This window comes from Eublepharis macularius, chromosome 1, assembly GCF_028583425.1.
Source record: "Eublepharis macularius isolate TG4126 chromosome 1, MPM_Emac_v1.0, whole genome shotgun sequence".
Lineage (NCBI taxonomy): Eukaryota > Metazoa > Chordata > Lepidosauria > Squamata > Eublepharidae > Eublepharis > Eublepharis macularius.
Window position 1 is genome coordinate 65,746,444 of NC_072790.1, and position 13,898 is coordinate 65,760,341.

The window sequence follows — 13,898 nt, forward strand, 5'->3', positions numbered from 1 at the left end:
CAGGACTTATTCTGTCCCTTTTGGGAGGCTTCACAAGCCTTCCTTTTTATTCAGTTCCTGTAATGGTGTGATAAAAGAAGCTACATCTAAGGAATTGCTGCTTTTCTTACAGCTCCTGGAAAAGAGGGGCTTTAGTAATCCATGCCTGGTTTAAGTAGAACTCATGAGTGTTCACTGACCATTCCATCAGCCATGGTAATATATCAAGTAACCCCAGTAGGCAGTTTTGGATTGCATCAGGTCTGTCAGCAAAATCGTAGATTAGATCATCTCTTTCTCTCTCAGGAAGGAGGAAAAAAATATTTTCAAGAGATTGATACAAGATAACATTTAAAACATCCCTTAACCAATTATTCCACAGCCAATTACTCTGCCCTTTTCACATTTTATAATTTAATGCCAAACTTTTGTTCTGAAATGTTTTATAGTGCTTGCAGTCTGGGGATGTTGATTTTTTTTACATGTAAGGCAGCTGATATTTTTCGTTAAACCTACTATCCATTCACTATCTTTGTTTCCTCATTATCCAGAATGAAGCTCCTTCCCTTATTCCACACATTTATTCCCATTTGAAGCTTGAAATCCCTTCTCTGTTTCACATCAGGATTTTCTAGAATGGTAATTAGGCCAATTTTCCAAATACTGATTATTATTGTTGTTGTTGTTGACAAGCTGGTCACTTTTAATGGAAGAGGGTACATCTACAGTCTGATAGTTATATGTGCCTCCCGTTCCTTGTGTCATTGTGTTCTAGTACATGAAGCATTTTTCTCTGCCGGTTCAGGAGCAGTACTGGGAAGAGTATTTGGGCTGTGGCAGGAGGGGAGATGAGAAAGTCACGTTCTGAAGATGAAAATGCTGCCTATCAGTGCAAATTTTCAGGATTCAGAGTCACAGGAAGGACTTCCAGGAGAGCCTAGACTATACAGTTCATCTATGTCATAAAGCTCTGTTCTGCTTTCTGTAACTGGCAAGTGTTGGATTCTCTTACTCAAGTGTGCCTCATTGACTATCTAACAACACACAAGCCACTGTATTGTACTTTTAAGGATTTTATCGCTATTTATACGGTTTGCTTTAATATGTGTAAACTGTCTTGTGATTTATAAATGCTTAAAACAGATAAAGCTTGGAGTGATCTAAGACATGCCCAGTTAATAGTTTTAGGTGGTCTGCAGCAGAACAGCAGGATTTGAGTCCAGTGGTACCTTAAAAACCAACAAGAGTTCAGGGTATCTGAAGAAGGGAGCTCTGACACTCAAATGCACATACCCTGAAAATCTTGTTGGTCTCTGACGTGCCACTGGACTCAAATCCTGATGTCCAATGATTACATTCAAGGTCTAGTTCCAGTTTCTTCTAATAACGCCCAAGCAATTGATAATGATAAGCACTTATGATGTAACCTATGGACTCTTACTAGTGAGTAAGAACCACTGAACTCAGAGGGATATTTTTTGAAAAAAATGTATGGATTAGCTGCACAATAGTGGAACCTAGATAGAATAAACAGGAGGGATAGATAGCACCAGGTGTTGTCAGTATGCTGGTTGGAGAACACTGATTTGTGCATAACCTTATCCAACTGCCTGATATGCTCATTAATCAGGATGGGGTCTGGAATGGGTTGGGAGGGGATAAACAAATGAGACATTTATAGCAATCCATAAGAAACACTAGGAAAAGTCTTTTATTCATGAATAAGTAACATCTTTGTCATGCTTTGGTGACAATTGGTACACTAACGTAATGGCTTTATGATGGAACCTGCTGCTTTGTTTCATTCTATTTCCCTCTCCTGAATACTGTATAGCTCTGTGATTTGAATAACTGGCTATTTAACAGCAAGTGCTGATGTGGAAAATTAAATATATTACTCTGATGGAAACTATGGCTTGGTCACCCTTTTAGCTATGGCAGACTGCCTCCTAAAACAGATGTTTAATAATGAATTTCCTAGATTAAGGTGGCCAAACACTGAAACGCTTACTACAGGTTAGTATATGAGATGTAAATATAGATCAAAGCCATTATTTAAGATACTATCCACAGGAGCCCCTGAGGATGGGCAGTTTATAAATCAAAATAATAAATAAATAAATAAATAATAATAGGAACTTAGAACAAAGTATTTTTTAACTTCATACTATGATGCTATAACAACAACAACATTCAATTTATATACTGCTCTTTAGGACAACTAAATACCATATTCAGAGTGGTTTACAAAGTATGTTATTATTATCCTCATGACAATCCCCCTGTGAGGTGGGTGAGGCTGAGAGAGCTCTGAGAGATCTGTGACTGAGCCAAGGTCACCCAGGTTGCTTCAAGCAGAGGAGTGGGGAATCAAACCCAGTTCTCCAGATTAGAATCCTGTCACTCATAACCACTACACCCAGCTGGCCTTGCTTCACAAGGAATGGAAAATAATAAGGCTGATGTTAAAACAAAATTAGGTCTTTTCTACCTTTTGACCCTCCTCTATAGACTCCCATCACATAGTTAGCTCTATGAGTCACTCCTGGATATGGGGACCTACAGGTCCAAATTTACTCGGTACCATGACACATCCAAGGTTGGCGCAAAGTTTTATGGAGCCCTAAGTGAAATATGATGCCATCCATCTAGTCCAGCATTCCATTTTCTACAGTGGCCAACCATAAGTTTCTGAGAAACCAACAAACATCAAATCCTACTAGGAATCACAGGCAAGCGGCATTCCAAGTATGCCTTTGCATATGAGGGCTACACCCCAGCCTTTGACCACCCTCTCTTTCTTCATTACTTCCTCTACTCCCCTTTAAGATTCTATGATACACACTCTCGTAACCATCAGGACACATTTTGCTTGACTCCCTAATGTGGTCATTACATGATTTCAGCAACCAGGATGGAGCACAAACAATAGCCATCATAAATCCCAGGACCTTGCCAATATCAATCAAAATGGTCCATAAATGACCCAGATAGCAGATTAGACATTCATCTGTCTGGGCCACCTTACAAATGGCATATAAATCAGAATACATTCATGTGATTTTATTATTTTAAAAACTTAGCAAATTCATCACAACTAGGTTCTTGTTTCTGGGAAAATAAAGGCTCAGTTTTAGGAGTCAGTAGATGCTGAGATACGTTATACAATCAGGATGGTTGTGAACTAGGGTTATCAGGCCCTCATGGCAACTAGCTAGGGGTTGCGGAGGGCTTAATAGGTCAGGGGGGCATGCCAGAAATGTCATTATGTCACCAGTGATGTGCCAACATCACTCCCCATGCTCCTAGAAGTGACTTTAAACACCTCTCCAGGGAACACTGTGGATGCTCTGGTATTTGGGCAAAACTCTATGGCTTGATCAAATGCCACAGTGTTCCCAACATCCCCTGGCGATGTGCTAACATTGCTTCTGGGAACATGGGGAGTGTATCAGGACACTGCTGATGTTCCCGTTTCCCACAATTTTTTCATTCACTGGTGGGAAGCTTCTGCTCACAGCAGGGGTCCCCTGCCACCAGCCCATTGTGAACTGGCTGAAGCAATGATAGAAAAGAGTACATCTTTGCCATTGTCACTTCTGCTTTATAGGCCTTCCAATGAGCTCTATTGGATGCTCTGTAGGATTCAGTATGAGATTTCCATCAGTGTTACTCTAGGCAACTCCCAGCCTTCTTCACATTAACTGAGGTAAAACGAAGGGCTGGATTCTCTGCTGACTGGCTCTAACTGCAATTATTACATTACACTTGTGCAAAAGCAATTGCATTGGTTATGTATTTGCTTCCAGACTCAAATTAATGAGCTAGTTATTACCCTTCAAGCCATTTATGACCTAGGGCCCACATATTTGAAGGGCCACAGCTCTCGATATAAACCTATGTATCCTGCAACATTCTTTACTGAACATTCTTCTCTCCCATTTTGCTTACCTGGCTACCACCAGGAGCTGAGCCTTTATTTGTGTTACTCCAGCCATCTAGAACAACCTGTCTGAGGCTGTGTGACAAGATTCAATGCTTTACAAGAAGGCTTGTAAGATGTTTCTTTTCTACAGCTACTTTTGGTCATTCTTGTTGGCACCAAAGGTTTGTAGCTGATTGACATAACCTGATCAACTTTTAATTTAATCAATACTTAGTCATTGCAAGAGTCCTTGAGTTTTGTGCATTTGAGTCCTTGGCCGTTTCCGCACGACCAAAGCCTCCGGAAGATCACGAGAAACTCACGGAAACTCTCTGCAATGGTAGCTCAAGGTGGCTCATATAATTCTCCTCTCCTCCATTTTATTTTCAAAACAACCTTGTGAGGTAAGTTATTCTGAGAAGTTAGGCAGAATGGGATTTGAACCTGGTTATCCCAGATCCTAGTCCAACCACTACATGTGTCTTCCTTGTAAGAATTCAATGAAAGTCAAACATGCTCAATGGCTGAGGATATATTCAACAGCTTAAAAGTATCCACTGGAGCCACACTATGAACATGAGAATTTTTTTTCTTCCCTAGCTTTCTGCCAACTTACCATGCTTTCTGAGTTGCATCAACTGCAATCCACGTGGCATCAGGCTATCAAGTTCAAAGAAAATACTTAATAGTTTTTTCAAAGCTCAGCATTTCCCGGCACCTCCCCACATAGTTTTTTTTACATGTACCATGTTTAATGTTGAAATAAAAGATGTGTGGAAATAAAAGCATGTTTAGAGAGAGAATCTCATTAAATGTTAGATAAAACATCGAAGAATCTGAGGGTATGAAGTAGGTTTTTGTATTGTGTAGATTTTGAAATACAATTAATTCTGGAACAGATTTGGCGGGGTGGGAGAGAAGATGTAGATGTTTTTCTGCTTCAATTGGTGTACTGTTCCTCAATAAAAGTTACTGTAGTTTCAGTCATATAAAAATGCATTTATCTTGGACAGTTATGGGTAGTGAAAGATAAATTACTTCTTGGAATTCAAGGTGCCACAGTAGCCTTTAAGTTTCTGTACCTTGAGGCAAGCCTAAATGCCAGATGATTTCTTTGGAGAAAGTCAAGAGTCACTACAGCATATTTTTTATATCTTTGTAACTGCATTTTTATATTTTTTAAGGTTCTTTCAGTTATATAATAGTAATTTTAAGACCCGGAAGTACCAGAGCAACATTTGGCAGACACTGAAATGCTGCTTATAAGAAAGTAAATTATTGCCCATGCAAATGAATAAGGGTGGATGTTTCCAAGGCAATCCATTTGAATGTAAACATGAAGAATAGTAAGAAATAGTAAATGTAATATATCAAGTATTAGTTCTCACCTTATGTCCCTCTGATGAGACTTTGCATGTATAGTGCCATCAAGTTGCAGCTGACTTATAATGACCCTGCTGGGGCTTTCAAGGTAAGAGACCAGCCAAGGTGGTTTTCCATTTCCTGCCTCTGCATATTGACCCTGGACTTCCTTAGCAGTTGCCCATTAGAGATGCCAGTCTCCTGCTGGGGGTGGGGGGATCCCCCGCTCCCACCCTCCAACCGCCGCCCCCACTTACCTGGTCGGTGGGGGGAATGCACTTCCCAGGTTGCACCCCCAGGTGGCGTGGCACGCTCCAAATTGAGCCACTGTGTAGTGCAGGAGCACTGCCATGCTCTACAGCAGCTGGATCCGGGCCAATTCAGGCTCATTTGGGCTGAATCAGGCTGAATCAGGTTGCTGTGTAGCACAGAAATGCTGCTGTGCTCAGCAGCATCCCGATTCGGCCCCCTGGGAAGCGCGGGTGTGCTTCTAGGGCAAGCCATGATGACCCACATGATGATGTCAATTCCCAGAAGTGACATCATCGTGCACGCTGGGAATGCACGTGCACAAAAAGGAGAACCTAAGTGTAGGAGCTGTCTTTCCTTCCCGCCCACCAACCTACCTTTTATTTACCCCCATCTTCCGCTATATCAATTATTTATTTACTAAATTTATATTCCATCTTTCTACACAATGGGAACCCTAAGCGGTTTACATCATTCTGCTCTCCTCCATTTTATGTTTTTCTTTTTTAAAGTGTGAAAAAGTGCAATAGTGCAAAAGTGCAACAATTCAATTATAATAACTTTACAATATAATTTTACAATACAAGAATACACAAACACACAGTACAGTCATTACAAAAAGTCTTCTATAGTCCGTAGAAATTATCCTCTGCGTTAAAGTGCAAAGTGCCTATTACAATAAGAAGCCGGAGGTGGAGAGTGGCAATGGGCTTGTATATCCTTTCACAGTCCAAAAATTAAATTAGTTCCAAAAACGCCGACGGGAGTATGCTGGCAGATTTCAATTAACCCGTTTCGTGAGTAAACAACTCACTTCATCTTGGGCATGAACATTTCGGACCGGACCCACTGTGAACATAAATTACAATCAACGCTTGTATCCATTATACATCGCTTATATGAATTTATACAAAGTTTCATAAAATATATCCACTCACAGTGTAGTGCAAGCTCCGTCTACCCTCTCCGGCAGCAAATGAATCAGGTGGTGCTAACGGACTCATGATTAGTAAATTAATTACTGTGTATATATCAATTGTGTGGGGCCAATTCCAACTTTAATTATATCTAAATAGGTTCCAGCTGGAGGAAGGTCTGTGAAACCCTCACTACTTATAGTAGAGCCTCCGATACCAAATTTCATAGAAAGCAAGAGTAGATAATCTCTAAATTCAATCCATGCGGTGAGAGGGTATTGAGTTGGAAAATCCATTTAGACTCCAACCGCATGAGTGATTTATTTATGTCTGAAGCATATGGGCAGTCCAAATGTTCAAGGACGGAGACCTTAAAGTCATGATGTGTATGTTTACAGTCATGAAAGTGACCGACCAGGGGTGCCTCTAGGACCCCGTTCTTAATCCTTGATATATGTTCTTGTATTCTTATCCTGAGCGGGCGGGTGGTACTGCCTATATATAACAAGGGGCACTGGCATTGTATAATATATACCACATTGGCTGATTTACAATTTGTAAATCCATGTCGCAGGGGTGTGAGGGTCGGTAAAATCCGATCCAATCCTACCATGTGGCCACATACATTACATGTGCCACATGCGAAATGGCCCTTAGGCATATTAGGACGCGGTGGTGCATTTGAAAATTCGGACCTAATTAAAATGTCCCTGATCGATCTAGTACGTCTGTAACCAACTGCTACTCCTGACTCGCATCCCCGGACATCCGCTATAAGATGCCAATGCTGCCGTACAATAGAGGTAATCTTCGGTGCTAAGGGGGTATATTCCAATCCCCATTTAATCCTGTCGTCCCCTCTCCTCTGTTTCGGAGTCAACAAAGTTCCCCTGTCCGTTGCATCCGAGCGTGTCCTAGCTTGATCTATGATTGTCCTGGGATAACCTCTTGTGGCAAAGTTTTCCCCCATTTCTTTACGTCCAATCTTATAGAAATATGGATTGGTGGAATTCCGTTTTATCCTCAAAAATTGGCCAACGGGAATATTGTTCCGTAGGCTTTTTGGGTGGAAAGACTGGTAATGTAAATAGGCACAACGATCTGTGGGCTTCTTAAAGGGACGTACCGCAAGTTTGTTATCTGCCTCCCGATAAATAGTGACATCTAAGTAGTCTATGCTATCAGTGCTGCCGGTCCAAGTGAACTGGATTGCCGGATGCCAGGAATTGAACCACATGCCCAATTCCTCAGCGCACCTTTCCTCCCGTAGTAGGATTATGACGTCATCTATGTAGCGCCTATAAAGAAGAATATGTTCCTTAAAAGGATTCCGATCTTCATTAAATATCCATTGACTCTCCAGAGAGGACATAAAAATATTGGCGATGCTCGGGGCAGCCGCACAGCCCATGGCTACCCCTTGCAGTTGGAAAAAGAATTGGTCGTCAAACTTGAAATAGTTCTTTTCCAATATAATATCCAATATATTTAAGAGAAAATGAGTGGAAGGCTTTTGCACATCCCTTGAGAGGAGGGCATTTTGGACTACATGCCTCGCCTCTTCGTGAGGAATGGAAGTATATAGTGACCTCACGTCCAGGGACATCAAGTATACTGTCGAAGGGACGTCCATTGATTCTACCAGGGAAATTAAAGACATAGTATCTTTTAAATACGCAGGCGTAATCGTAACTAGAGGCTGCAGAATAATTGATGTAAAGATAAGAGACAACAGTGATGCTTAGAAAACGGATAGAAAGGACAGTGATGGGGTAATGTCCAGGAAAACCTTTACAGAATGAAAGTTGGTTTGGAAAATATAGTGTCAATAAAAATTTATGAATAGGATTTAGGTATATAGCATCCATATCTCTATTAAGTTAGCTCACAAAAGTACAAACCTTAATGACAGTTCCCCCTCCAGCCATCTTACACAAAACAATGCAGGAGTTTGCAACCTACATCACAACTAGAGATGGGCATGAATTGAATTACGGCAGTTTAAAGGGCCTTGCTGCTTGCAAGCAGCAGGTCCCTTTAAACTACCAGCTGGCAGGCGGTGAGGGAGGGATTCCCCCCCATCGCCTGCCAGCTGATAGTTTAAAAGGACCTGCCACTTGCAAGGCAGGAAAGGGCCCTTTAAACTATCAAATGTCCTTTTCCTTGCCACTGCTTAGCGGCCGGAAAGGGGCATTTAAACCCCATGAACCGGTTCGTAAACTGGCCCCAGTTCGTGCCAGTTCATGGTTCATGATTCGTGAAAATCCACAAATCACGAACTCCATGGTTCGGGTTTTTTTGTGGTTCGTGCCCATCTCTAATCACAATCCTCACAATCCAAAATGTGCATATATCCCATAAATCTCAGTGCCCTTCTTTCAGTGAATATCGCGAGCCAGTTCACACAAGCAGTCATCACTTCAGGACTACAACACCAACTGACAACTTAAATGTACAAAAGAATAGGCCTTCTGAATGAACTTTCACTTTGCTTCTCATCACGTGGAACAGAAATGCTTTTCCATATAGATTCACTAATCAGCCAACAATTTTACAATAAAAGAATTTCTCATGTTTATCAGTCTGATTCAAACTTTGGTGGGTTTTCTTTAAGGGACAAAATTGCAGCTGCTGAACAAGTTCAACTTTGACAGAAAAAAAATTAGACATCAATGTTGAGGCCAGTTGTTTAAGGTTTTGGGATTAAGGAGTGATTTTTCTAACTGCACTCCTGCTGGCTGATGATCATTATTTTATTATGCTGAGGACTCTGAATGAGTGGCCAATTTTTAGTCAATGGCTGTAAATTAGGAGATAGATAAGAGCTCCAGGCAACATTCCACTCAGTTTGGAAATGCTGGGTGTAAAGGAACACATTTTGTACTCATGCTCAGATCTTTCTCAATTCCTTTTTTTACCCAAAGGATTTTAATTATGCAACAGTTGACACAATTTACATAACAGAAGATGTCAGTAGGTATTATAATTAATGGAAAAAATAATGCTAAAAATGACAGCTGTAAAATGAGTGTAAAAATCAGTCCCTAAAAATTGGTGGGACAGCTAAATTCTAACTTTTGAGAAGAAATTAAGGGAGGGATCAAGCAACGTTCTCCAAACGTTAAAGAATCCAAGGAGACTTTAATTCAGCAAGGGAGAAATTATGTATGTTGGATTGGGAGGTATTGTATAAAGCTAAGAAGCATGTTCTGGAATAAGTCTGAACGATCCAGTTCCTTATCCCTAAATCAGATATTTCTAGAATAAACACATTCAGAAACTTATAAAAAACTAATAGGAGACCTGTGTGGACTTGCAGAGAGGGAATTTTATTTTCCCCATTCCTTCTCTCCTTCTTGCTTTTCATCTTTGCCTCCCACTGCCAATGTTTGTAACCTCTCCCCTTTCCATCTCTCCCACCCATCAATCAACCTTCCTTTTCTTTTGCCTCTTCTTGGCAACTTCTTCCCCACCCCTCTTTTCTGTTCCGCTTCCCAATCTTCTGCTTTAGCTTCCCTCTTTTTGCTCCTCCCTCCTCCAGTGTTACCTCACCTCCCTCTTTTCTTTTAGTCTTTTTGTCTTTCTCTCCACCTCCCTCATGCTGGCACTGATGCTTGGAATCTCAGCAACATTGGATGGGGTTACGTAGTAACCCCACAAATGGTAGCTGAGATATCATAATGCAGTCCCATGAGATCTTGGTGGTATTTTTTTCTTATACAAGTAGACACTGCTTCTATGATATGGGGTTTTTAAACCCCAACATAATTTTTGCCTTTTTTTTTTTTGAAACCTGCAACTTCCCCTGTGCTTGTAGAAAAATATATCCTGGTCCCAATTCATACTCTGTGATCCAGTTCAGAATTAGTCATAATGATAGGTTAAAAGTCGGGACCAGGAATATGAAAGCTATTGGGTGGAATCAAATCAACACCTACAGCAAGAGGGACACTTTAAACTATTCCTTATACTAGGTCTAACCATACAGAAAGCTTATCATTCATATCCAGTATCACCATATTTCTGGAAGGTACAAGACAGTATAGGGCGTGGTTGACTTACCACATGGCTTGAACCCAGAAATTAAAAGGACTGGGTCTTTGTATGAAGTTTAGAATGGTTGGGGAAGGTTTTTGTGGCCTGACATGAGGTTGGATTCAAGTAGGTTTACTGCTGGTGAAAGAGAGAATGAAGGGTCCCTCCTGTCTCCTGACTACCCAAAAAAGGCTATGCTGGGTCTGTGAGACCTGTATGTACAAAAGCAATATGGAAAGGGACTGTAATAAACAGTGGAACATCTGCATTGGCCCCATTGTTTCCAGACAATTTAAGTGCTGTTGTTGACCTTTAAAACCCTATGGTTTAAAACCAGCACACCTAAAGGACTACCTTTACAAATGGACTAACCCTTACAAATGTACTCAAGCACTATGGTCATCTTCCAGGGCCCTGCTTTGGGTGCCCAATCTTCTGAGATTAGCTGGGTGGCAACTGAGAGAAGGTCTTCACAGTTGCGCCACCAAATGTCTGGAACTTTCTCTCCAGAGACTTGACCATCCCCTTCCATTGCCATCTTCCACTAGAGGATGAAGACTTTTCTGTTTTGTATGCCATTCCTTCAGTAATGGTTCCTTTCTGTCCTGCGTTTTAATTAATTCATCTATCTATCTATCTATCTATCTATCTATCTATCTATCTATCTATCTATCTATCTATCTATCTATCTATCTATCTATCTATCTATCTATCTATCTATCTATCTATCTATCTATCTATCTATATCATATTTGTATTCTGCCCTCCCCGCAAGCAGGCTCAGGGTGGATAACAACCTTAAAATCATTTTAAAACATTCCATATTAAAACATTAAAACATCATATAAAAATAGCAGCACTCTTTTGCCTGGCAGCAACAATACAACTAATAACCAACAATATGGCAATACAACTGGATATAGCAGCACAATAACAGCAGCTGAAAAACAAACAGCAGTGGGCAACTTTCACAGAGAGGGGGAGTAGTATCCTCTGGCCAGTGGAGGCCCAACCTCAGCCATGAGCCTGGCAGAACAACTCTGTCTTACAGGCCCGGCGAAAAGATAGTAAATTCTGCCAGGCCCTGGTCTCAGTAGATAGAATGTTCCACCAGGTAGGAGCCAGGACTGAGAAAGCCCTGGCTCTAGTTGAGGCGAGACGGGCCTCCTTGGAGCCGGGAGCCAATAACAGGGTTTTTTAAATGCTTTGTATGTGCATTTTAGCTTGGTTTTAATTGTTTTAATGATGTGGTTTTGTTTGGTTTTAATGGTTTCTAAGACATATTTTTATTATGTATGTTTTTAATCTGTTAGTGCCTTGCAGTCCAATCCTATGCATAATTACTCTAGTCTAAGTCCAACTCCGCATAAGGTTGCACTGTTGGCTGCTCTGATGATGGCAGAAGGGGGAGGTATAAATTGTGTTAAATAAATAAACTGGATAAGATTGCATAAAAACACTGGCCAAATCTATCCACAATCATGAACGACTGACTTGGAAAGGAAAGAGATAAAATAGTCTTTATTCTTTATTTTTTAAATTAAGTAGCATGCCGTCACACTGTCAATTTTAAATAGCAGTGTTTCATTCTGGTATTATACAAAAGTCTACTGTAATGTTATCCCATGTTTTAACACAACTTGATTGCTTAATCATCCCCATCTTTTAAACCTATTAGCCTTATAAAAAAATACTTGTGGGAAGCTTTTGAAGGGAGAATTACTAAAATTAAAATATTTTGTAAATTACTGTACATTTTTATGCCCCCTGTATCTCTCGGTCAGTGGCCATAAATTGACCTTGGCAGAGCTATAGCCATGTTTAAAATGCACAATTTAACCTGTAGTGAATAAAAACATATTTATCACATCACCTTTGCCAATCACACACCCTTTCTCTCTTTCTTTCTGCTGTTTTTGGCACTCTATCAGGAAAGTTCACAAAATCATCACAAAGGCTTTGTAATTACAGTTATTTAATTGTAGATCAAATCGGTTTGCTAAAGTGATATAAAACATTATCTTTACAATCAGAAATGTACCCTGCTGAGCTGACAAAGGAAACTGCTTACCATAAAGACTTCCAATTATCTCCCAGGGGCCCTAGTATGAAAACTACAGTATGTGTCATTTCACAGTTTAAAAATACATATTTATATTTGTAGTGGAGGCAAAAGTTGCTTAGTTTCCTGTTTATGCTTTTGAGAACTTAAAGTAAGTTCAAACATAGCCTTTTGGATATATACGGGTATAGACATGATGAGGGATTTTTTTTAAGTGAAGAGTCAACGTAATGTGTTGGATCCACCCTAAAATATTTTATTTATTTATTTTATTTAACATATTTATATCCTGCCTTTCCCTAATGTCCATGGCAGCTGCATTTGGCTGCATTTCCCTAGCTGCAAAATGGGCAGTTATAGCCCATATTATTCCATATTCATAAGCAGCAAACCTTTGAAACCCAACATTAGGAAGCAACATAAGGGAAAGGCTGAGGCTTCTATGCTATTGGTTGGCCCACCGGGATAACTGGCTACTGGCTAGCCACTTTTTGAAACAGGTTGATGGACTAGATAGACCACTGGCTGATTCAGCCAGCTCTTCTTATGTTCTTATACAGTAAGGAGAGGATAGGGGCTCAGGTGGCAGACTGGGGTGGCATCAGCCTCTGAGTTCACTGGTGCCATTACTTGTCAGTACCAAATTCTGCTTTCCATTTGGAAGTTGTACACATGCACAGTACTACAACAATAGCCCTGCAGCCTATAATGCTGTCTCTTGACACCCTTCTGTTAGGGTTAGGGCTGCCAGACCCCCGGTGGGGGGGATCCCCTGCCCCCACCCTACCACCCCCGCCCATCCCTACCTGGTCAGCGGGGAGGGGGGGCACGCACCTTCCATGCGTGGCCCCCCTGCGGTGCTGCGCGCCCCCGCGCACAGCAACTGCCAGGATCAGGCCTGTTTTGGCCTGGATCGGGGCCCCTGTGGAGCACTGGAGCGTTCCTGCACTCCGCAGGGGCCCACAATGGGCCCAATCCATGCCAAAATGGGCCCGATCCATGTGGATCGGGCCCGTTTTGGCGCAGATTGGGCCTGTTGTGGGCCCCTGCGAAGCGGAGCACAGGAACGCTCCCGCGCTCCACCGGGGCCTAAAACAGGCCCAATCCGCGCTGAAATGGACCCAATCCATGCCTAAATGGGCGTGGATCAGGCCCATTTGGGCGCAGATCGGGCCCATTGTGGGCCCCCTGCGGAGCGCAGGAATGCTCCTGTGTTCCACAGGGGCCCACAATGGGCTCGATCCACACCCAAACAGGCTGCGTGGTGATGTCACTTCCCAGCAGTGACGTAATCACACTTGCAGGAGCGAGCGCGTGCACCCCCCCCCAGGTAAGAGCCAGGTCTCAATCTTTCGCTGGGAGATCGAGG

General features: G+C 41.7%; 1 protein-coding gene across 2 annotated transcripts in view; it reads right to left on the reverse strand.

Annotated features, from left to right (window-relative positions):
* Positions 1–13,898, reverse strand: part of KHDRBS2 (KH RNA binding domain containing, signal transduction associated 2) — a 551,370-nt gene that overhangs the window by 186,539 nt on the left and 350,933 nt on the right. The gene's annotated exons all lie outside the window — the stretch shown is intronic.